Raw genomic sequence first — 26,228 nt, forward strand, 5'->3', positions numbered from 1 at the left:
TACATGTATGTTCCCTCCAGTTCCAGTTTTGAAGACGCAAATACATGTGCGTCCACCGTCAACATGTCCTCTTTCAGTTTCGCCATGAATGGGTCAGATATTCCATTCCTAAGTATGAAAGGCCACCGACTTTATGTGGTTCACTTTCCACATTTTACAGATTCAGGCGAGTAGGCCCTGAATTCTGTCATCAAGCCTTTTTCCTGTCTTCTGCCTCTGAAAGCTCCAGTCTGAGCCTGCATCTGTATCCATGAACTTTGTCCTACTCCCTGCACGGCTAACGGTGCCTGATCCAGCATATTGCCTGCCAAAAACTGTATTTCACCTTCAAGATTATCTGCTCCGCTCCTCATCCGATGCATTCCTGTCTAGCAGTTTAGGTAAACATTCCTTCAGCTACCGTGCAAAGGGCCAGGCCTCGCTGTCCTCATGCAAGTAATTCATAGCCCCGTTACCATGGAATATTCCTACCCCCTCGCATTTCATGTAGACATTTAGACGCTTGTACACGTACTAACAGTCAGTATAGAATAGATTCTATCCTAGAGACCTTTCCTTTTAGATAACACAGTTCTTTAAACATAGGATATTAGATATGATTTGGGATTAGGTTGACATGACCCCCAGACTTCTGTCTCCACATGTAGAGCTAAAATGTCAAGTCCCCTTCACCCTCTAGTTGCACGTCAATCACACGTCATGCGGCTGCGCGCGCATCTCTGCCAAATATTTCTGCTGACATCGCAGGATTCTTTTATGGATCCACCCACTTGTGACATCACGTATAATGACGTTTATTAAATTACGCCCATATGACCGCCTCTATTAGTTACGTATGCACAGTTTATCTGTATTATCAGCTGTTACGCCTCTTGCATCTGTTTCACTGTAATGCATTTTCCTATAAAACCGATTATCTGTCAATAATGTATGCCCTTCCTTCCTGAACTTTCGTGGTGATGGAATAGAAGCACAGCTGAACGGACAAAAACGCGTACCTGCAGGATTTCCTGTATCTCCCTCCGGCCAAGCGGGGGCGACTGAGGCTGCGATCAACACCCAGACGAGGCGGTGAGAAGTGCGAAGTATCCCGACCAGAGCCTAGCTGAGAGAGCAAGATCCGAGGTATACAGAGGCCCACCAGGTTCCGAAGTTCCGAGTCCAATCAAGTCGAGTCCAGTCCGGTCCAGTTTCAGTTCCGTTCCGAGGCCTTCCGTTCCGAGCTACCCGGTGAGTACCATTACCGGGGAGGCATTTAACGTGCACATAGTCTGTGCCGGTCAAGACGGGTTTGGGTACACAAATCCGGTCTGCACTGTTTCAGCAGTGTATCTGTACTGTTTAGCAGTATATATAGTATGTCTTGCATATAAATAAGTATTATCTAGTGTCAGTATTATGTCAGTAACTAGTTTTCTATTAGTTATCATTGTTCGTTAAAACTGTTAAATGTTAAATGTTTTAATACGTTCTATACATTGTGGTGTGAATGACTGTTCATTATTGTGTTTATTTGTATTAAGTGTGTTTAAGATTAAGTAACCAGATCTAAAAATGCCGCTCTTTTCGAAACTAAGACAGATCAAAACTAGAAAAGGTGTACTCGAAGAAGCTGTTCCCATCCCACCAAGGGACACTCCAGGGTACTTTATGTATCATAAGCATGGCCTAGATGCCGTATTATTTCTTGATTTATGGGTGGACTACACCAAGGATTTGCCAGAAAATCAGAGATGGCCCGCAGCAGGGACCTGGGATGCAGATTGCATCATGAGAGTAGAAGAAGAATTATGGAAAAAGAAAGCCAGACAGTCACAGAAAGATGCCATTGAATTATGGCGTAAAGAATCATACAGACGTACAGAAAAAGCGCTCAGACAGGAAGAGAAAGGTAGAGAGAATTCAAATAAAACTCGAGAAAATCTATTACTTGAGGAAGGTACCCGAGTAAACTCAGAACAAGTAGATAGACAAAGAAACACTCTTATGAATGGTATGTATCCTCTTCTGGCCGAAGGGTTACCTAAGGCTATCCCGGAAATACCAAAAGACTTAACTCCTCCATTGCTCCCGATAAAAGCGCATCCCAAAACACATCCCAAAACAGCAAAGGACGTTTTCCTTTCCTCCTATTTAGATGACGTAGCTCCCGAGTATGCTAATGCCATGCCACCCACACCGCTTGCCGATGGTGTTCAACACCAAGAGCATCCGCCTGTATCCCCGCAACTACAAACTCCTACACAAGTTCCCACAGGTCCGTCCGTTTCTACAGTTTTTCCCACATCTACAATCTCTATCCTACGTCCAACGAATCCTTTCGTGCCTAGCGCCTCAGATGGTGCTACAGGAGGTACGACAGACATGTTTGCCACCCCGCCGCGAAATAAACAGACCCTTAGAGATTTAGCACTCCAACGTACACCCCAATTAGCGACATCCGACATGTTTAAAGAACAGCTTGTGGATTGTAGATACGACCCAGTGCCAGGTAGACAGGACAAATTGCTCATATCATCACTACGTATACGACGAGCTACATTATATTTAATGACGATACCAGGAATGGTTGAACACCTAGACAATATATATCGCTTTGTCCAAACAGGGCGAGGTTCAGAAAGTATTAACGAAGCTATGGAATACCAGAAAGTGGATGTACAAAGACAACTACTACGTTTTTTCATAAATTGTGTAATTAGGAATCAAGACAGGCCCGGGGCAGATCATGATACCATGCAGAAACTTGTCAAATGGGGTCAGAACATATCAGAAGAGAAACATGATAGACAGGCGTGTATAATCGCCATGTGTCGAAAGATCCGCAAGGAAGTAGAACGAATACATAAAGAAAGACGAGAAACAGACAGAGTAGAATCAGAAGAAGAGGAGGAGCAAGACTCAGAACAATTGGAGACGATAGCTTACGTAGGTAGAGGAAGACCCCATAATAATACTAGAGGCTTTAATGATCAGATACGTCCAATATGTCCAGAATATAATAGACATTTTCCAAACCCTATGTTAAATACAAGATCCCCTGAACACCTATTCCAAACCGTTGATAAATTACTCCGAGATCGAAGGGGGTATCATATGCTCGATTCCATGGACGAACAAGAATTAGCCAGGTCCGCAGTACAATGGGCTGATAGTCCCAGCGAATACAATGATGATGCACTAGCGCACACGTTTCTGAATCTTGACCCCTACGAACAGCGTTTAGCTAGTATATACATGATTCAACACCTCCTTATATTATATAAAAGCCAACACTCCGATCCAGGACCCTTACCTGACATATTGACAGAACTACTCACGAATATATGGAGAGGGTCAGGTACTGATTTGATTAAAGAAATTCTAGAATTTCGAAATCGATATTTAACTTTCGTATGCCCAGAACACGTTCCAGTTCCCATCATAGGAAGAAAAATGTATCACATAGATAGACAGAACCCGTTACGCGAAGTACACCCAATCAGAGGTGACGGTAATAACTTTACACGCGTGTTTGTGTACACGCCTATAACTAAACTGGAATTATTAGAAATGAAGAAAGTAGTACCCAGCCATGACAAGGATCCAGCAGGTTTCCACCGTGAAATAAAAGACATGTTACTCATGGGAGAGTATACCTACCCCGACATTATGAAAATATTAAAAGTCCTATTACCCGCCGGTGTTTATGAGAAACTTAAAGAAAAGGAATGGGAGGTGGGAGACCAAAAGATAGATTGGACAGCATTAGAAAACGAAGAAAGGGCCCGAGCTGCAGGAGCAGGACTTGGGGAAAAGACTACAGCACTAGCAGGACTACTAGTGCAGGTACTGCCACGTTTATTGACTACGAAAAAGGAAGACTGGGGTGCAATATCAGCCTGTAAACAAAAGCCAGATGAAGACACTAGTGATTTCTATTCCCGATTTGAAAAATGTTTTGGTATAAATAGTGGTATAAAAGCCAGTAGTGAGTCATATCCACATCTGTTTGTGACAAAATTAGTTGAAAATTCTCTGCTACAAGTCAAGAATAGAGTATTGAAATTCGAAAGTACCTGGCAAGGTAATACCCCATCACAGATGTTACAGATGTTACAATATCACCACAATAGAATTAGAGAAGAACAAGAACACGAACAAAGACGTATGAAAGATACAAAAATGAAAATGCTTGTTGCTCAGTCAGTTCCAGCTGATGGTCATCAAAAGGGTGATTCCGCAGGTCCTACGAAAGGGACATGCAACTATTGTAAACAACCAGGTCATTATATACACGATTGTCCAGTCCTGAAACATAATATTGCTACAGGTAGAACCCAGGAGAGACCACGTCCACCTAGACAGGATCAGAATCAACAACAAATCCCTCAGCATGCACAACCTAGGTTAGCTCCGCAACAACTAGCTCCGCAACAGGGAGCTCCACAACAGACCGTAGCACCGCCGCAGGCGCAGCCTATTGCTGCGACACAAGCAACAACGCAACAGATGTATCAGTACGCACAAGCAGATTATCCCGATTATCAGCGATATACATGAAATAGCCTAGAGAGGGAAGTTGGCTTACCCCTTATTGAGGTTCCTGTAGACCAAGAGGGACCTTATGTACATAGTGAACTATTAGGGGAAGACAGAAAGTTTTTACTTGATACAGGGGCAAGCAGAACGACTATACGACGCAGTGAAGTTCCAGGGGCACCCCTCTCAGGCTCACAGAATATTTCCCTTGGATTCTCAGGAAAACCCATAATTAATGACGTAACACAACCTCTTCCACTCACGATTGGTCCATTGACACGTACTACAGATTTATTGCTTACTAAATCCTGTCCAGAAAACTTGTTAGGTATAAAAACATTGAAAGCTCTAGGAGCTATAATATGTTGTTCTCCGGAAGGAGTACGACTATTTCTACGTGACTTCAAAGGTCACTACGTGTCCAGAGACATGGATCACCGACTGCAGAATTTACCTACACATTTATGGGCACAAGGCCCCACTGATGTTGGTTGCATGAATATTACACCATATCGTGTCACACTAAAAACAGGAGTAATACTACCACGAATGCGACAATACAAGTTACCACCCGATGCTGTTGTGGCTTTGCTGCAAATCATTGACGAGCTCATTGCACAAGGAGTGGTTGTCGAAACCGACTCCAATGTATGTAATTCCCCGATAATTCCGATTCTTAAAAGAACGGATCCAAAAGCACCACCAGTATATCGATTAGTTATTGATCTGCGCAAATTAAATAAATGTATTGTACCACAATACCCTGTGGTCCCAGATATCTCGTCATTACTAACAGCTATTGACTCAGAAGCAACGTTCTTCACTGTAATTGATCTCAAGAATGCTTTCTTTAGCGTCCCAATAGATCCGGAAAGTCAATATCTGTTCGGATTCAGTTTAAATGGACGAAGTTTTAAATTCACACGCGCACCTCAAGGATTTACAGAAAGCCCCAGCATCTATAGCCAAGCACTGAAACGAGAACTTGACAGTATCCACATGCCCGTTAACACTGCCTTGCTTCAATATGTCGATGATCTGCTGATCACCGCCCGAAGCGAACCTGAATGTGAAAAAGCGTCACTGACGGTTTTGAAATTTCTGGCCGATAAGGGGCACAAGGTGTCCCCTTCTAAGCTGCAATTCTGTGTCCAGCGAGTTGTTTACCTTGGGCACTCGCTGTCCAAGGAGGGAAGGCAGCTTACATCTGACCGCATCCAGTTAATTGCTAACATGCCACCACCCAAGACACAAAAGGAGGTGCGGGCTTTTATAGGCCTCACTTCATACTGTAGGCAGTGGATCCCTCAATATGCATTTCTAGCAAAACCACTCATCCAGTTGACAACACAGGAGGCTGCCACATCGACTGTCCTCCCTTGGACTCAAGAACATACACACGCCTTTGAAAGCTTAAAGAAAGCTTTATGCCAAGCACCTGTTTTAGCAACACCATGTTACAGTAAACAGTTTACACTCTTTGTTACAGAACGCGAAGGTACTGCCTTGTCAGTACTCACTCAGGAACAAGCAGGATCACACAAACCATGTGCTTATTTCTCTAGTACATTAGATCCAGTAGCTCAGGCTCTTCCTGCGTGCCTGAAATCGGTGGCAGCAACAGCTTTAGCAATCAGACAAAGCGATGCCATAGTGTTAGGACATCAATTGACAGTACAAGTACCTAGGGGTGGGCGGAATTTGCGGAATTAACCTTCGCAAATTATCGCGAGAATGTTTAAAATTATCGCAAACAAGCAGAAATATCGCAAAGATGCGGAAGTTTTTTTCCGGCATGTTCGCGAGATTTTCTGCATGGTTGCGGGTCGCCAACTTACCCATGTGGTTGCTTGCGGGCGCGGCCATCTTGTTTTGAGTTGTTCTCGCGGTGCATGATCGCGAGAAGAAAGACGTGATCGCGCGACGCATGACGTCACTGCGGGCGCGAACTGTCGCGAGACAGCGCAAATGGCTAAAAACAATACAACATCTCATGGAGAACGCGACCGGATCAAGAAAACTTGTCGGCGAACGCAGGGATTCAGGTAAGGCGATCGCGCGCGCGCGAGAATGTATCATTTTACAGCGCGAGCAAGAAACAAATTATCGCCAAGCTGCGGAAACCGGAATTTTTGACATTTTCGCGCTCTCCGCGGAACGCAAAAATGTCAAATTATCGCAATTTCCGCGAACGGAACGAAATTTTTGCCCAGGCCTACAAGTACCACACGCAGTAGAGGTTCTCTTGAACCGCACACAAACACAACACTTGACTATAGCGAGACTTACCGGTTACGAATTGACATTATTTCAGCCACACATAGAAATCAGACGTTGTAATACGTTAAATCCTGCCACACTGTTACCAGTGGGCGGAACAGATCCATTGGCACATGATTGTGTCGAAGTCATTACTATCACGACGAAACCCAGACAAGACTTGACAGATATCCCTTTGTCGGATCCAGACTTGACATTGTATGTAGATGGGTCATGTATGAGAACAAGTACAGGAAAGTTAGTGGCCGCTTACGCAGTCACAACAGACACTGAAGTCATTGAAACAAATTGTATTAACACTTTGTCAGCTCAAGCAGCAGAGCTCATCGCTCTGACACAAGCCTGTATTCAAGCCACAAATAAGAAAGTCAACATATACACAGATTCACGTTATGCATTCGGAGTTGTCCATGACTTCGGCGTACTGTGGCGAGAGAGAGGTTATTTAACTTCTCACGGTGCCCACATCCAACACGGACCCCTCATTCAAGCCCTATTAGACGCAATTCATCTACCTACTGCAATATCGATTATGAAATGCAAGGCCCACACACAAGTTACCGACATCATTTCTCAGGGTAATGACCTAGCTGACAGAACAGCTAAACAGACTACTCAGAAACAGACTCACACAACTGACATGACAAAGACAATAGTTCCGACACCAACGCATTGCATGACAGTTAAGGATCCCGCCCTTGATGTAATTGACATACAGACACATGCTACACCAGAAGAAATAAAGAAATGGACTGAATTAGGAGGGATCCAAACGGATCAAGGATGGATGACGAAGGAAAAATCTATATGGTTTCTTCCCGACTCTATGGTTCAAGTCATCATTAACACAATACATAGTCCAGCGCACCTAGGAGAAAAAGCTATGCTAGACAGCATTCAACACATTTGGTTCAACAAACACTTGCGAGCAGCAGCTAAACAAAAAGTTCGTACCTGTATGATATGTTGTCAGTTTAATCCAGGTAAAAGCATCCCCGTAGAGCAGGGTGGATTTCAACCTCCCGATCATGCTTTTGAAGTCCTCCAGATGGATTATATCCAGATGGAACGATGTCGAGGATTCAAATATGTTCTCGTAGTTGTCTGTGCTCTTTCCCGTTGGACAGAAGCCTACCCGGTTTCAGATTACACTGCCCCGACTACTGCCAAACAGTTAGTTCGAGAATTCTTCCCACGGTACGGTTTACCACGTGTTGTCTACTCAGATAACGGCCAGACGTTCTCATCCGAACTAATGAAACACGTTTCCCTTTTGTTAGGCTACCAATGGAAATTCCACTGTGTCCGACATCCCAAGGCAGCAGGTCTCGTGGAACGTCATAATCAAACCCTGAAAATTAGATTGTCCAAAATATGTAGAGAAAAAGGTGTCGATTGGATAGTAGCCTTACCAGTTGCGCTCTTTTACATGAGAATGGTAGCACATTCTCGAACAGGGCTATCCCCGTACGAGGTGATCTTCGGTAGACCACCAAATATGTGGGGGACGCCTATACCTCGCAAAATCACTGATGTTGACTGTAATATGCTGACAGATTACCTGGCTTCCTTGATGTCTGCACTACAATCTTGTCGTTCACAGGTAGCCGCAGCTTTTCCCGATAATACTGACGGGAAGCCCCATGACGTGGTTCCTGGTGACCTGGTTCTGGTCCGGTATTTCGACCGGAAGACCCAACTGGAGCCTAGGTGGAAGTCACCGAAGCTAGTTCTACTAACTACAAGGACAGCCGTGAAGATCGAGGGACGGAAAGGGTGGTTGCACTCGAGTCATATCAAGAAATGTTATGGACTACCATCCAGTGTGAATACTCAACCTTGTATTCCCTCACAGACAGACTCAAAGCTCCCCTTGGTTGAGCAGTCAAAACCAGAACTTTACAAACTAAAATTGAGGTCTAGCAAGTCAGACAATTTGATTGTTTAAGTCCTCTCCAAGGTGAATCGGTTGAATTTGTCTCTGACATGTATCCTCTAGACCGGAATAGAGAAAGAAATCAACAGATGCAGCTTAAAAAGCATGCGTATTGTAAATCACTTCGTAGTCACTGCACAGTAACATTATTAATTTTGTTTTTTCTAAGTCTTCTGATCATTATTTCTAGCATACTATTGCACATGTATTACCCCATTCCTAAGCGTGCTTACAATGTAACTGCAGAACATTCTTTTAGCGAATTACCTCCGCATGAGTTGTCCTATAGATTTGCGCTGCGCAACAACACATTCATTAGTATGTTACATCATTCCCATCAGACCAGCAATGCCACAAATTGTTGGATATGTGGTCGACTCCCTCCCTATCAAAACTATAAGGGAGTTTTGCCCCTCTTTCCCTATCCGTTCACACACAATGGCTCCTGTGGAGCATGGTTTAGTTTGATTAATTCCCTAGATTCAAATTCCGCAGTTTACCAAGACAACTGGGTGTGGGGAAACCTGAACCTAGTTTTGCTTAAAGTCTGCTACCCTAACAAGGAGGGACTCCCCAAAAGAACAGGAACTGATCTAGAAAATGAAGTATATGGATTAGGTAATTTTACACTTAACCTCATGATCCTGAACGTTGAATCTGAAGCTACACCAATCTTGCCTGTCATGTCAGTATTCCCAGTAAAAGGGGAATTATGTGTAAGAAAGAATGGTTCCATACACATGGGCCATAGTAAATGCAAAAACTGTAATAAAATTCAGTGATCAAGGCAAGTCTACATTTAGAGCTTCCCATCATTCCTACTTCATATGTGGCCAGACCGCATATATATGTCGGCCTTTAGATTGGGATGGTACCTGTTACATAGCATTCCTTCTGCCACCTGTTTTCCTAGCTCCTCCTGATTATCACAGAAATACCCATTTAGTACACAATAGACAACAGAGAGATCTCCCAATTGTCGATTACACTGAAACAGCATGGGAAAAATACACAGATTTCAATAAAGGGTTCTTTCCCTATATAGGTACAGTCACTAATAGTAAGCTGATACGTAGATTAACCAGAACCCTTGAAGCAGTAGTGAACGAGACTATTTCCGCCTTAGGCAATTTAACAGAAGAGCAGTCTGCTATGCGGATTGTTGTGCTTCAAAATCGTCTTGTCCTTGACGTCATCCTGGCCGATAGGGGCGGAGCTTGTAGGGTCATCGGATCAAGTTGCTGCATTTTCATACCAGAAAATTCGCCGTCAGTATATAAAGCCATAACCCGCCTTCATAAGATTATAAGCCAGATACACCAGAGTTCAGGCACCTGGACTTGGTCCGGTTGGTTCTGGGGCATGTTGTCAGCCTGGGGATGGAGAATCCTATCCTTCCTAGGTATTGGCTTTCTCATACTATTCAGTTGCTGCTTATGTCTACAATGTGGGCCAGCGATTTGTGGTCTGTGTGCCACATCGTGTATCCCACATCCACGTTTTCGTTCAAGATCCCGGAAGAAGAAAGAAGAACAAATGATGCTATATGAACAGATCGATGGATTGATGAAGATCGATATCTCCTGAGGGTCCGTAGGGGACAAGGAGGGAATGAGGAAATATGAATTTTGTGATCAGTTATGTCCCCTATCGTAGACCCCAACGGCTCCATGTGCATGCTATAAGTACATGTATGTTCCCTCCAGTTCCAGTTTTGAAGACGCAAATACATGTGCATCCACCGTCAACATGTCCTCTTTCAGTTTCGCCATGAATGGGTCAGATATTCCATTCCTAAGTATGAAAGGCCACCGACTTTATGTGGTTCACTTTCCACATTTTACAGATTCAGGCGAGTAGGCCCTGAATTCTGTCATCAAGCCTTTTTCCTGTCTTCTGCCTCTGAAAGCTCCAGTCTGAGCCTGCATCTGTATCCATGAACTTTGTCCTACTCCCTGCACGGCTAACGGTGCCTGATCCAGCATATTGCCTGCCAAAAACTGTATTTCACCTTCAAGATTATCTGCTCCGCTCCTCATCCGATGCATTCCTGTCTAGCAGTTTAGGTAAACATTCCTTCAGCTACCGTGCAAAGGGCCAGGCCTCGCTGTCCTCATGCAAGTAATTCATAGCCCCGTTACCATGGAATATTCCTACCCCCTCGCATTTCATGTAGACATTTAGACGCTTGTACACGTACTAACAGTCAGTATAGAATAGATTCTATCCTAGAGACCTTTCCTTTTGGATAACACAGTTCTTTAAACATAGGATATTAGATATGATTTGGGATTAGGTTGACATGACCCCCAGACTTCTGTCTCCACATGTAGAGCTAAAATGTCAAGTCCCCTTCACCCTCTAGTTGCACGTCAATCACACGTCATGCGGCTGCGCGCGCATCTCTGCCAAATATTTCTGCTGACATCGCAGGATTCTTTTATGGATCCACCCACTTGTGACATCACGTATAATGACGTTTATTAAATTACGCCCATATGACCGCCTCTATTAGTTACGTATGCACAGTTTATCTGTATTATCAGCTGTTACGCCTCTTGCATCTGTTTCACTGTAATGCATTTTCCTATAAAACCGATTATCTGTCAATAATGTATGCCCTTCCTTCCTGAACTTTCGTGGTGATGGAATAGAAGCCTGCAATTCGAATTGCATTCCTTTGTATAGGAATAAAGCCTTTTAAAACCTCTAATACCACGGATTCTGCCTCTTATATTTACTGAGTTATTCTTACTAGACTTTACCGCATAAAAATAGTACCGGTAATGAAATATTTACCACACTGGACTTGTGGGTTCCATGTCAGTTGGCACTAATGCTGATTTCAGACATGGGAGTTAATCTCTTGAGTGCGAGGCCTTCCAGCAGGCATGTCCCATGTGGTGGCCTGTGACATGATGTGCATGAGTGTGCGTTACGCATAGTGCAGGGATGTTAGCGTGTGTTGCAGTCATTCCCATTCAGGAAAATGGAGTTGTGTGGCCACTACTGTCCCCAGGGGCATCTTTTCCTAGGTATCAAGTGTGTAATCCGAGAATGTCGACAATCTCTGTGTCTACAGCATAGGTTGTGCTCTGTGCCATTGGCACCATGTTTCTTGACGTGAGATGTATTACAAGTGTCCACTGTCCAGCCTGACCTGATTTTCCAAGTACATACTCACGGTGGCCATTGCCTGTGTGTCTTGTAGCAATCATCTGATGATGCCCATTTGTACATGATTCTTTGGACAGGCGCACCTTGGGTATTTGGTGTGCAATCTTGAATTATTGCATCCCAGGTGTATTTCACCCAGACTAAGAGAAGTAAGTGCTTCCTGTGTCTCCACAGATTTGTCTCATGTAGGGGGTGGGTGGGGCGGCCATGGCCTACATGTCAAGACCTGTCATCTCCTTGCTCGGACTGGCCAGTGTGTGATGTTTGTCTGGACATACACTCAAGGTGCAGTGTGCCAGTCAGGGTGGGCATGTTCTCAGTATTACCTATGCTGCATGTGCCTATAGTTCCTGCCTTTGGTCCCTGCTCATCCCAATTTCCTGCCACGCTGTGTGGTGCAGATGCAGTGCTGTATTGTCCCCAGGGCCTTGCTCCTCAGTCAGAATAGCATGTCATCTCATTTGCTATTGTGTCATGCTCTCCATAGTTTTTCCATGGCATGGTGGGTCACACAACTGTGTCTTGCAGGGCCTACATATGTACCTTGTTTTGTAGTTGTAACTCATCCTTTGTTTCAGGCTATGCACTGTAACCTACGTAGATTGTACTCATGTGACATATGTATACAGGTGTATGATTACTTTCTGTCTCTTCACCCTGCCCACAGCATCGTCGGGGGACACGGAGGGAGACATGGACACAGACGGCGCGGAGGGACCGAGCACCAGTGCCAGCGGTGACATCGTGGCTGGCACATCGAGTGGGACAGAGGCGGAGGAGAGTGCGGCCGAGGACCTGTCGACTGGCACGTCGGAATACGAAGCTGACAGGTCCGAGGAGGATCTCTCCGAGTGGGCGGAGGCTGCACCAGCAGCTGACAGCGGAACAACATCTCACCCCGCCCCCTCCATTCCCATCAGCCGCCTCCCACTTGCTCGTGTCCCTTCCCAGAGTGCCCGGTCACTGCATGTCTCCTTCATGCCAGGCACTGCACCCCCTGCCCCTGTCTCCACTGCTGCCGCCAATGCCGAGTCTGTGGACATCCAGCGGCAGCTGCAGGTTGGTCAGGCTGCGATCCTTAATGTCCTCCATGCCCACAGCCAGACCCTCAACAACATCGAGGCATACTTGGAGGGCATTCATTCATCGCAGGCTGACCAACGCAGCTTGCTGAGGTCGATAGACTCGACACTGACTGCAGCAGTGGGTCTCCTGCAGCGCGACCTCCCACCCCCTACCCCTGCCCCATCCACACTTCCCACTCCCATGCCTGTCCCACGTACACCCAGACGTCGGCATGCACCCACATCAACAGACACAGGCACCACACCAGCAGGGAAGGTCCACCGCACTCCTCCTGACACGCACACACAGGGTGAAGTAGGCACACCCACTGGGTCGGGGGGCAAACGTGTGACACGCAGCCAGAGTGGGAGTCCGCATTCCACCCAATCCACTCCCTCCAAATCCCCTCCCCTCAGCTCTCCTGGCCACATCTCCCCCAAAGACTCCTTCATGGCCGCTCTGTCCCTGAGCCCCACAGTAACACCACCCCGCAAGCGGTCAAGGAAGTCCCCGGTCAGGGTGCTTGAGTCCCCCCCTGTCCACAACCTCCCCCAGTGGCGCTGCGACCCATCCCTCTGACCCCCCCCCCTCCTTGGGGCCTGTGGTTCCTTCGGGTGCAGGGGAGTCCCTGGAGGACCTTGCCGAGGTGTGCAGCGCGCTCCTAGAATCCACCTTTGGCCCTGCCCCCCCCCTGTGGTGGAGTCCTCCATCCCTGCACCCATGACGCCTACCCTTCACGCTCCTGTCCCTGCGGTGCCTGTTTCTTCCCCCTCACATGATGCCCTGACCCCTGTGGAAGACAACGGATTGTAACTGTGCAGGCAAGCTAGGGGACACGCATCCCACTGTGTCCCCCATCCAGCTGTGACTCCTGGACTGCCCTATGGCCTTTGTTAATCTTGGACTTACGTCATACTAGTTTTTTGCTCATGCTGAATAAAGCTATTTATTTTTTGGCCTTGGAACACTCCTGCATTGCTGGCATTGCTGTTGGTGGGGCTGCTACATGGTTGTGGGTGTTGGTCATGTGTTGGGTGTGTGGGTGATGTAGTGGTGTGCTGCTCATAGGGGGGACACTGGGATCTGTGTGCCATCACACGGTGTTAGCTACCTTTCTCCATTCATGTAAGCAGTTGCTGCATGTTGCAATTGTCCCAAGGTGTATTCCTTCCTCTGTGTACCCTGACTTCTTCCCTGCAGGGTGTCCCCTGACTTTAGCACAGAGCTGTGTGTCCATTAGCTGGGTGTGTGACGTAGTCCTTCACCTTTGCACATGCATGCTGAGAGATGTCTCCACCTGCATCATTCGTGGCATCCTTGGTAGTCATTGTACTTGTGTATGTGGCCTATTGACATGACTTCATGTGTACATGTTTTCTTATCTGCGCTATGCATGCGTTTACTCCCAGCCTCGCACACATGTGGTACATGTACTGCAGGGTCTTTGTGCACCTGACTGACATTTGTGGGCATGGTATCTGTGACTACTCCACCCTTTGCGTTCCATGGGCACTGCTGGGAGTGATGGGCACCCACCCCTCCTGTCTCAGGGCACTGCTGGGAGGACTCTGCACCCACCCCTCCTGTCTCAGGGCACTGCTGGGAGGACTCTGCACCCACCCCTCCTGTCTCAGGGCACTGGTGGGAGGACTCTGCACCCACCCCTCCTGTCTCAGGGCACTGCTGGGAGTGATAGGCCCCCACCCCTCCTGTCTCAGGGCACTGTATTGTATTGTATTGTATGAAGATTTGTATAGCGCACAGTTGCAGTTGCGACCCAACGGGTATCCAGGCGCTCTGACCGGATGGTTAAATTATTGCTGATACGGCGGATGAAAACATCAAACTACTGGAAAGAGCCAGGTCTTGAGGTTCCTTCTGAATTCCATTAATGGCTGCGTCTGCCTAAGTTCCACTGGAAGCGCGTTCCAGCTTTGGGCCCCAACTACACTAAAGGCCCTCCCTCCCAGCCTTGCCCGTTTGAACCTAGGCTGTGCCAGCAGGTTGACCGTGGATGACCGCAACTGCCTCACGGGGGAATACCTTGAGAATCTTTCCTGCAGTGGGACCGGCCCTGTTCCGTGAAGTGCCTTATGGACCAGACATAAGGACTTAAAGAGGACCCTCTCTTTGACTGGCAGCCAGTGCAACTCCCTGAGTGCCTGGGTAGAAGATGAATCAAGCTTGCGACCGAGTGCCAGCTTGGCGGCGGCTGACTGGACTCTCTGTAGCCCCTGCAAGATGTATTGGGGGGCTCCGAGATACAGTAAGTTGCAGTAATCCAGCCTGCTGAGAATGGTGCTTCTGACGACCGAGTTGCGGGATTCGGCAGGCAGCAGCGGAAGGATACGGTGTAGGAGTCGCAGTAAGCCGAAGCAGGCACTCGTGGTTTTGCTCGCCTGGGAGTCCAGCTGGAGATTATTGTCAAATAGCACTCCCAGATTTCGTACTGTTGCGGCTGGCATCAGTGGGGGCGCGTCTGGGGCGAGCTTAAAGTCTATTGACAGATGGTGAGTCGGTTTCATAGGCGCAAAGAGCAACAGCTCGGTTTTGTCCCCATTGAACTGTAGGCAGTTTCTCTGGAGCCAGTCCGTGGTCTGCCTCATGCAGCTCTGGAACTGTTCCAAGGGGACTGCATGTTTGCCTTCTAAAGAAAAGGCCAGCTGGGTGTCATCTGCGTAATTTATCAGCTCCACCCCGAACGCCTTGATGATAGGAAATAGCGGCTGCAAGTATATGTTGAACAGGGTGGGGCTGATGCTGGAACCCTGTGGAACTCCAAAGTTCACGATGGTGTTCTCTGAGGCAAATGAACCCATAGTCACCATTTGGTGTCTCCCTGCTAGGTAGGATCGGAGCCACTTTAGTGCCTGACCTCCCACCCCAGACTCCCTCAACCGGCCCAGCAAGATGGTATGGTTCACGGTATCGAATGCGGCTGACAGGTCCAGGAGCACCAATACGGCGGTGCTCCCTGTGTCAGCCCGCACTCGCATCGAGTCCAGCATGGTAACTAAAGCTGACTCGGTGCCGTGGCCGGGGCGGAAGCCGAACTGGTCTTTGTCCAGCAGCAGGTTGGCCTCTAGGTAGTTCGAGAGGGACCTGGTCACCGCTTTCTCTAAGATTTTGATGGGGAATGGGAGGAGGGAAATGGGTCGGAAGCTGGCCGGAACAGTTGGGTCTAAATTTGTTTTTTTGATGAGGGGAGAAACAACCGCCTGTTTCCAGCTATCCGGGACCAGACCCTCTTCCAATGACTGATTACAGATCTGGCATAGCCAGGGGAAGGTTGGATAGCCATATAACTTCCATGCCCTCTGAGGCAGAGGGTCAGGGGGAGAGCCAGACGAGATGGTGAGTGCCGTATTGACAAACGACGCATCCAAGAAGAGTGGGAAGCTGGTCAGATGACACACCTCCCCTGACCGATCAGGGGCCAACCCCTTCCCAGATATCTCTGTCACACTGTCAGTGTCCCTAAAGAGATTGGTAATATTTGTTACCTTGTCCTTAAAGTAGGTGGCGATCTCGTCGCACAACCTCTTTGAAGGAACAACTTTATTTTCAAGGCAGCAAGGGGCCGACAGGGATTTCACAATTCTGAACAATTCCCTGGTCCCATTAGGGGCATTCACTATGGAATTAGCAAAATAGCTGGCTTTACGCTCATTGATAAGCTGCTTGTAGCTGCTCTGTGCAGATCTCAAAGCCAGCTTGTCCCTGGCTAGGAACCCCTTCCTCCACTTTCTTTCGGCCTGTCTACAGAGCTGTCTCAATTGTCGCAAGTCATCATCATACCAAGGCGCAGATGGCCTGCTCCTTACTCTTATCTTTCTTTTCGGGATGAGAAGGTCCAGCTCGTTGGTGATAAACTTGTGGTAGGCGTTATAATTTGCCTCCACGGGCCTGGAGGCATGAAAGAGGCTAACTGTTGGTGGAGTTAGTAACGAGCCCGTTTTGGCCAGTTTAGTCCAGTCTCTGCCCACTCTAAATTCTGCCGCTGTTTTAGCATGAGGTGGGGCAGTTGTTTGCAGTATCTTGAATTGAATACAATGCTGGGAGTGATAGGCACCCAACCCTCCTGTCTCAGGGCACTGCTGGGAGTGATAGGCCCCCACCCCTCCTGTCTCAGGGCACTGCTGGGAGTGATAGGCCCCCACCCCTCCTGTCTCAGGGCACTGCTGGGAGGACTCTGCACCCACCCCTCCTGTCTCTGGCCACTGCTGGGAGGACTCTGCACCCACCCCTCCTGTCTCAGGGCACTGCTGGGAGTGATAGGCCCACACCCCTCCTGTCTCTGGCCACTGCTGGGAGTGATAGGCACCCACCCCTCCTGTCTCAGGGCACTGCTGGGAGGACTCTGCACCCACCCCTCCTGTCTCTGGGCACTGCTGGGAGGACTCTGCACCCACCTCTCCAATTTCACAATATGTACGCTCATGACATACACGGATGTGGGTACGCTCCATGCATTCGAGGTGTGGGTACGGGTCGTACTTACACTGTTGGGGTGGGGGTACGCTCCATACGTACGCGGGTGTGGGTACGGGTCGTACTTACACTGTTGGGGTGGGGGTAGTTTCCATACGTACGCAGGTGTGGGTACGGGTCGTACTTACTCTGTTGGGGTGGGGGTACGCTCCATACGTACGCGGGTGTGGGTACGGGTCGTACTTCCACTGTTGGGGTGGGGGTACGCTCCATGCATTCGAGGTGAGGGTACGTGTCTTACTTACTCTGTTGGGGTGGGGGTACGCTCCATACGTACGCGCGTGTGGGTACGGGTCGTACTTCCACTGTTGGGGTGGGGGTACGCTCCATGCATTCGAGGTGAGGGTACGTGTCGTACTTACACTGTTGGGGTGGGGGTACGCTCCATACGTACGCGGGTGTGGGTACGGGTCGTACTCACACTGTTGGGGTGGGGGTACGCTCCATACGTACGCGGGTGTGGGTACGGGTCGTACTTCCACTGTTGGGGTGGGGGTACGCTCCATGCATTCGCGGTGAGGGTACGTGTCTCACTTACACTGTTGGGGTGGGGGTACGCTCCATACGTACGCGGGTGTGGGTATGGGTCGTACTTACACTGTTGGGGTGGGGGTACGCTCCATACGTACGCGGGTGTGGGTACGGGTCGTACTTACACTGTTGGGGTGGGGGTACGCTCCATACGTACGCGGGTGTGGGTACGGGTCGTACTTACACTGTTGGGGTGGGGGTACGCTCCATACGTACGCGGGTGTGGGTACGGGTCGTACTTCCACTGTTGGGGTGGGGGTACGCTCCATGCATTCGAGGTGAGGGTACGTGTCTTACTTACACTGTTGGGGTGGGGGTACGCTCCATACGTACGCGGGTGTGGGTACGGGTCGTACTTACACTGTTGGGGTGGGGGTACGCTCCATACATACGCGGGTGTGGGTACGGGTCGTACTTACACTGTTGGGGTGGGGGTACGCTCCATACGTACGCGGGTGGGGGTAGGGTCCGTACATATCCGTCCCCACGCTATGTGATGCTTGTGCGGGCCGTACCCAGGCCTTTGCCACGTGGGTACGATCCGTCCCGCCATTGTTGGGGTGACGTGGGTGTGGGCGTGGTACGACTCGTACCCACGCTCTTCAGGCGTGGGTACGGGACGTACCGGTCTGGTTGTGTTGCCGGTTCGCGTCGTGACGGACTTCCGTTGTGGCGGTCGCTGGCTTAGCTGGACACGCCCTCACCCCCTCGTAGTGACCAGGGCATGGGAGTCAGGTATGTCCTGGGCATGTGTGCTGTGTGACTTTGGTGGGGGTTTTGTGGCCTGCCCTGGTCCTGCCACCCCCACCCCACCCCACTTTCCCCCTCCCTTAGTTATTCTGACCTTCTGCGGCGTCTGCGTTCGAACCTGTAGAGGAGGTCGACTGCTATGAGGGCCGGGATGACACGTAGGTTCGGGTCCATGTCTGTCCGTCGCGTACGGCTCCTCCTTGTTCGCGTCGTCCTGTCTGTCCGTCGCGTACTGGTCCTCCTTGATCGCGTCGTCCTGTCTGTCCGTCGCGTACTGGTACTCCTTGTTCGCGTCGTCCTGTCGCGTACTTCGCCTCCTTGTTCGCGTCGTCCTGTCTGTCCGTCGCGTACTGGTGGTCCTTGTTCGCGTCGTCCTGATTTCCCGGCAGTTTTTGGCAGCCGGAAAATATTCACCGTGCGGGATGACGTTGGTGCGAATCGTAATTCCTCGTTCGTGAATGGCAGGCTGCGAGCGTCCCGACGTCACGTCGGCGCTTTCCCGGATCGCATTTGTAGGTTTATTTTGTTCGGTCGGGCTTTTTTACGATTCGTACGGAAATGGTGTTCCCGTGCGAATCGTAATTCCATGTTTGTAAATTTTGACGACCGGGTACGCGTCGGACGGAGAATATGCTCCGTCCGACGGTTCGTACCCGTTTTTTACCGGATCGGAATCGGCACCAAAGTCTTTTTCAGCATCAGAAAGACAAATCGTCTCAACAGACAGCGTGTTGTGTTGAATAAACTGATGTAGAATAAGCGAGCATTTCGAACACATCATTGGAAGCACAAGCTCTTTTATACCCTTTACTCTAACTTGCTATACCCAAAATTGAAACCTTTTAGGGGCTACATTCATTCTGATTGGTCAATTGGAGGGGTGGTGATGGTCACCTCATCGTCCTCTTTGCCCGAACCGGTTTTGCAAAGAATCAATGCGTACAATAGTTCTCGTGATTCATCAAGTACAAATGTACCTTAACTTTGTTAATATATTTGCAACATTATTTGACAGTCATGAATTAGATCATCTTCTGGAGTTCGAGTCTCCCATCCGTTCCCATGCATTCATGCTGAACTCTTGGCACAACTCTTGTTTTAGGCCAGACTGGCCTTGACATCTCTCACTCCGCACATAGGCCACACACTATTGACTGGAACTTCCAATCTGCTCATGCGCGGGGGCCATCTTTATTCGGCGCATGCAATCACGTCTCTCTGCAGCGACCATTTTCCAAGCGAGGCCTAGCAGGCCCGAACGGAACTAATATGAAAACAACATAGCAGAAATTAGACATAGAAATTAAGCCTTTCTGTTTACCACCCACCATTCTAATGACCCTTGTTAGGTGTTACCTAGAATAAGCGGCATTTAAAGCCATTTTACTTACCATCTGCATTCTTTGCCACAATATCATTTTACTACAAATGAAATACATGCAATTTACGTCTACTTTCTACACGAATCACAAACCTATGTTAATTTAATTTCACATTTGTAAATAAATTCGATTTTTGCAATGCCAGTTAGTTTCCCGCGTGTAGTGTCTAATTAAAGGTGCATTTGTTGATTAATACATGCATTCAAACAGTTAGTATTTTTAAAGTTATGTGATCATTAACTTTGAAGGGGTACAAAAATGTTGTATTTTTCCTGCTCCAGCAATTCCCCCCTTTGGTGATTTTTAATATCACCACAAAACTCATCTCTACCAATTTATCAGAAACCATGTTTCTTGTCCTTTTTCATTTGTTAGCTCAAACAATTGTATTCTCCCCATTCTGTCTCTTGGACTTGTTGTACATATTCTCTTTAAATTCTTCTAATTCAATCCCTCCCATTTCTCGTTCTCTTAGTTTATTTTTCTCATTTTGTCTTTTTACTTTATTTTCTCTTTTTCTTTTTCTAATACATACACATGCTAATCTCAACATCAATGTCATTAATATTACTATTGTCATTGGTATTAGTATTTTCCCAACTAATGAACTACCTATTTCTGCAAACCATTTCTTCACTGAGGAAAAACTCTTACCAAGCTTCTCCCAAGCACCATCAACCTCCAGTGGGGTAACTTCTTCATGCAATTTAGTAATAATCTGTATATACCTTTTTACATTCTGACTTTTATTTGGAATGTAAGTACAACAATGTTGTACCTTCAGCATTCCACAGACTCCTCCCACTTTTGCCAAAAGAATATCAAGGGCAAGTCGATTTTGCATCACCATAGCTCTCATGGCAACCATCTCGGTATTCACCATTAAGAACCCTCCAGCAGTATTCGTTGATAAACGATCTACTATTGTTGACAATTTCCGAATCTTATATGCATTAAAAGATATACCCACTGCTGGTATCAATGATCCAAAAATGTCACCTATTATCTCTAAGTAACTTTCTCTTCTTCTACGTGTCAGTGGTTTACCTATCTCGTGAGTTCCTTTAGTTCCCCTATCTACATGAAATATCTTTGGAAAGACCAGGCCTAGATAACATGTTCCGTACCAATGGTCCGGCAACCTATAAAAAGCTTTGTTCCCACAAATAAAATAGATCCCTGGAACTACTGGATCTTTTCCTCCTTTGAATCCCCAGCCCCCCATCCCCCTATAATACTATATATATCTTGGCATTCACTAGCACCCACGAAATAGTTGTCATACATAGTGTTATTTCTACGAATGCACAATTTCCCTTGTTGTGGCAAATCTAACCCTATTGCTACATTAGTTTCACTCTTATCATAAATTCCTTCCTCAAAACTCCAAGGTGGTGTTTTCATCTTTTCTCCTGTTACTTTTCTTTGAAACTTAACCCTTCTGTCCTCTACCATGTCTAAAAATACTTTTTATTCTTTCCTTAATCTACAAGTAAGATTATGTCTAAATGCGTAGTCTAATGTTAATTCTTTTGTTTCTAAAAAAAATTCTCCAAGATCTTTACCAGGCTTCACCTTGTTTAGTTCAGGAACTACAGAAACTTTAGCAAAAACATCATCCATATCAGTATAGTAATATTCTAATTTGCCTGTCTTGTAAAATAAACTAGCCAACACACTGCAAGTTATTTCATACGTCAAAGGAAGGTGATGATATGTTACACCCTCTGTCACAGACGCAGGTAACTGCATGCAGACATAACAATCCCTAACATCCATTGTCTCTACATATTCATATGAAAGCTTTGTAAAAACATTCTTAGAAAAATCATTTATTGACCTGTCTCTTTGACGCTCAGTATTATCTATCAGTGTTGCAGTATTCTTTGTGTCATGTGCCTTGTCACTATTTGTTTTATTGATCATTCCAGATGTATTTTCTGTAGTTAAACTAAGTGGAATAATTATTGCTAAAATGAACCAAATGAGCATCAGTAATCCTGTACAGTAAAAACACATTCTACAACATCTGTGTAGAAACCTACACCTAGATCTTCTATTTTCATTCTCTGCCATGGTAAACTATAATCTAAGATATGTACAGAAAAATGTATCTCTCCACACTCAAAAATATGGCCTTCGAACCAACTGCCCTTAGCGTACTGTTTGGTCCTTATAATTTTTCTTTGATTTTGTCAGTTTGTCTTTATTCTGGTTTCTTCAGTCTCTTCAGGATGGGCACAGTTCACTTTCACCCTCCTGCTTACAATTTTCGTTTGGGTTCTCTTGACTGCTAGCCACCTCTTCGATGTCAGGCAGTGCTATGTAAGTCCATTCAGGTGATTTGTATTTCAGATTAGGTCTTTTTACTCTTTTCGGTCTCTGCAATTGTCCTTTATTCAAATTTATTTTATTTCTTTGACTTGTTATTTCATTCACTTGTTCTTCCTTGTCTTTGTTCAAATGTACTATTTTATATCTCAGCCTTTTACTCTCATCGGGCCCATTGTCTCCTTTTCTTGGCCTTTTCAGTTCAGTCTCTGTTTCTTCCCTTTCCACTTTCCAAGCTCTCTTTCTTGGTCCTCCCCTTTGTTTTATTTCTTCTTCACTTTCTTCCGAATCTGTTTCAGATCTCACTTTACTTTCTTTAACTTTGAACTTTATGATCTCTGATTCTCCGTCTGAGTTTAGATTTTCATCTGTTGTTTCAAATACTTCTGAAGGGATTGCCCCAAAACTTGCACTTGGTTGTTCAACATCACTATGAATTATTTCTGCCTCTCCTGTGTCAATATTAGTTGTCTGTCTTTCAAAGTTTTCTGTTTGCTTTTCAATGTCCTCAAATTGTGTTTCACCAAATTCAGTTTGTTCTGCTTCAGATGTCGAACTGGCGTCTGATATTTCCAGATGTCGACTTACAGGTCGATCTTCAGGATCTGGAACTCTGACTGCTTCAGTTTCTGGTTCAGATGCCGAACTGGTGTCTGATATTTCCAGATGTCAACTTACAGGTCGATCTCCAGGATCTGGAACTTTGATTGTATGGCTGGGATGAATCCAATTTTTCACACCTGCACACTTTACTGCCGTGGTAGTCACCAAGATCACCTGACGTGGTTTATCCCAGCGAGGAACCAGGCAATTTCTTCTTCTGTGGACTTTTATGCTAACCCAATTTTCCGGACTCAGATCATGAGCTGGGTTTTTCTCAAGAGTGATCGCATCTGGTCCAACCTGATGAAACACAGAATGCACCACTTCAGCCAATCCTTTGCAATAGTCCAGAATAAGATCATCAGTTATAGTCAGCAGCTTGTTGACAGGTACGAATGCTTGTCTCATTACTCGTCCCATTATTATTTCATGAGGACTCAAACCTGTTTTTCTGTCTCGTATGCTCCTCATGCTCATGAGCACAAGTGGTAAGGCATCTGGCCATTTAAGTCCTGTGGCTAGACACATTTTCCCTAACCTATTCTTGATTGTGCCATTTACTTGCTCAACCACCCCAGAAGCCACTGGTCTGTAGGCACAATGCAGCTTTTGTTGAATGTCTAATGCTTCACATATCAGCTGGATAACTTCATTTTGGAAATGACTTCCTCTATATGTTTCTATCGTTACCGGAAAACCATATCTAGGAATGAATTCTCTCAGTAAGAGTTTTGCTACAGTAACTCCATCATTCCTTTTTGTCGGCTATGCTTCCACCCAGCGAGAAAACAAACAGATAACCACCAGGACATACCTCAGTCGGTTACTTGGGGGCATTTCAATGAAATCTAGTTGCATTCTGGTAAAAGGACCTCCTCCACGTCCTATTGTTCCCAAACTCACTACTGTTTTTCTTCCAGGATACAACTGTTGACATATAAGACATCTTTGACAAAGGCTTTCAGCTATAGCCCTAAATTTTGGGTTGTACCAAGTCTGTTTAAAAAGTCTGATCATTGCATCTCTACCTATGTGTGCCTGTCCATGGTACATCGTGCCATGTTAGGGATCATGCTATCAGGCATAACTGGTCTTTCATCCCTGTAAACCCAAACTTCATCTTCCTCTCTTCGTCTACAGCCTAATTTTATCCATATATCTTTTTCCTCATCACTTGCTTCTCCCTGCAATTGTCTCACTTCTTCCCATGTTTCAGTTATGTTAGTAAACATCAAAGGACATGAAACATTTTCTTTTTCCCTCCTCCAAATCATTGAGGTCGTATGTCTGGCACAATATTGAGCTATCTCATCAGCAAATTTGCTGCCCTCTGTAATGTACTCATCTCCATTCTTGCGTGCAGCACATTTTACTACCGCAATCTGTTAAGGCAGCTGTATCACCTCAAGCAACATTTTTACAAACTCACAATTCCTAATTGGAGATCCTGAAGAAGTCATGAATTCCCTCTGGAACCAGATGTCCGTAATCATGTACCACCCCGAAGCCATACTGGATATCCGTGATCACAGTAATTCGGAAGTTTGCAAGCTCGAATCAGAGCAATCAGATCAGCAACTTGGGCTGAACGTATTCTTCTCAAACAAAATGCTTCCATTATGTCTGCCACCGTACATACAGCATACGCAGCACTTAAATTTCCTTCTTTCGTTCTCAAGTACGATCCATCCACAAACATCACATAATCTGGCTCTTCTAGAGGTTCATCTCTGATGTCAGGGCGGGGCTTTAGGCAGAATTCAAGTACATCCAAGCAATTGTGATCAACATCATCTTTGACTTCTGCATTTACTGCATCAGGCACTAAAGTGGAAGGATTCACACTTGTGCATCTCACAATCATTACATTGTCTGCACCCAAAATCACCTTCTCATATCTGGTTAACCGGCTATGTGTCATGAACTGGGTTTTTGTTCTGGTCAGAAGGATTTCAACTAAATGTGGGATATACCTTTAAAGGATATCCCATCACAATGCCTTCACTCTGTTCCAGACTCACACAAGTAGCTGCTACTGCTTTTAGACATCCAGGCAATGCTTTTGCTACTGGATCCAAAACAGCTGAAAAATATGCTATTGGCAGTCTCATTCTTCCATGCCTTTGTACTAGTACCGAAAGTGAACATCCGTCTCTTTCACTACACTGCAACTCAAATTCTTTCTTATAATCTGGCATTCACAATGCTGGAGTTTCCCACAACCTGTTTCTCAGTTGCTCGAAAGCTTCCATCTCTTCCTCATTCAACACAATTGGATCTTTTACATCACTTTTTGTTAATCGCTGTAAAGATTTTGCAATCAATGAAAATCCATGTACCCACTGTAGGCAATAACCAACCATACCGAGAAACATTCTCACTTCTCTCTGTGCCATTGGGACTCTCATTCCTTTAATAATACTGATTCTTTCTGTTGTTACTTTTCTCATCCTTTTTTCAATCTTATGACCTAAATACTGTACTTCTTGTTGACAGAACTGCAGCTTAGATGGGGACACCTTATGTCTTCCTTCTGCCAAATGATTCAATAATGCGATTGTGTCAGTAATACATGCCTCTTTGGTCCTGGATACCACCAATAGGTCATCAATATACTGGACCATAACAGATTTCTCAGGCATTTTCAGACGTTCTAGAGATTTCTTCAGTATCTGATTAAAAATGGAAGGACTTTCAGAATACCCTTGAGGAATTCGGCACCATGCCAAAATACGCTTGCCAAACCGGAAGGCAAATAATGGCTGGCTGTCAGGGTGTAATGGAATTGAAAAGAATGCATGGCACAAATCAATAACTGTGTACCATTCTGCATCATGAGGAATTTGATACAATATTACAGCAGGATTTGGTACAATTGGACAACAAGGAACAACAATTTTATTCACCTTTCTCAAATCCTGTACTATCCTATAGCTTCTATTAGGCTTGTTTCAATCCCATTATAGGTGAATTACATGGGCTACTCATTATTTCTCTCAGAATCCCTTGTTCAATCATTTTATCAATTACTGGTGCTATTCCTTCTATAATCTCTGGCGTTAATTTGTACTGTGGGGTATTCGGGTAAAAAGCTTCTTCTTTTACAGTAGTTTTTACAGGATCAATTCCTTTCATTAGACCTAAATCTTCACATCTAAAAT

This window comes from Triturus cristatus, chromosome 10 (assembly GCF_964204655.1).
Source record: "Triturus cristatus chromosome 10, aTriCri1.1, whole genome shotgun sequence".
Classification (NCBI taxonomy): Eukaryota; Metazoa; Chordata; class Amphibia; order Caudata; family Salamandridae; genus Triturus; species Triturus cristatus.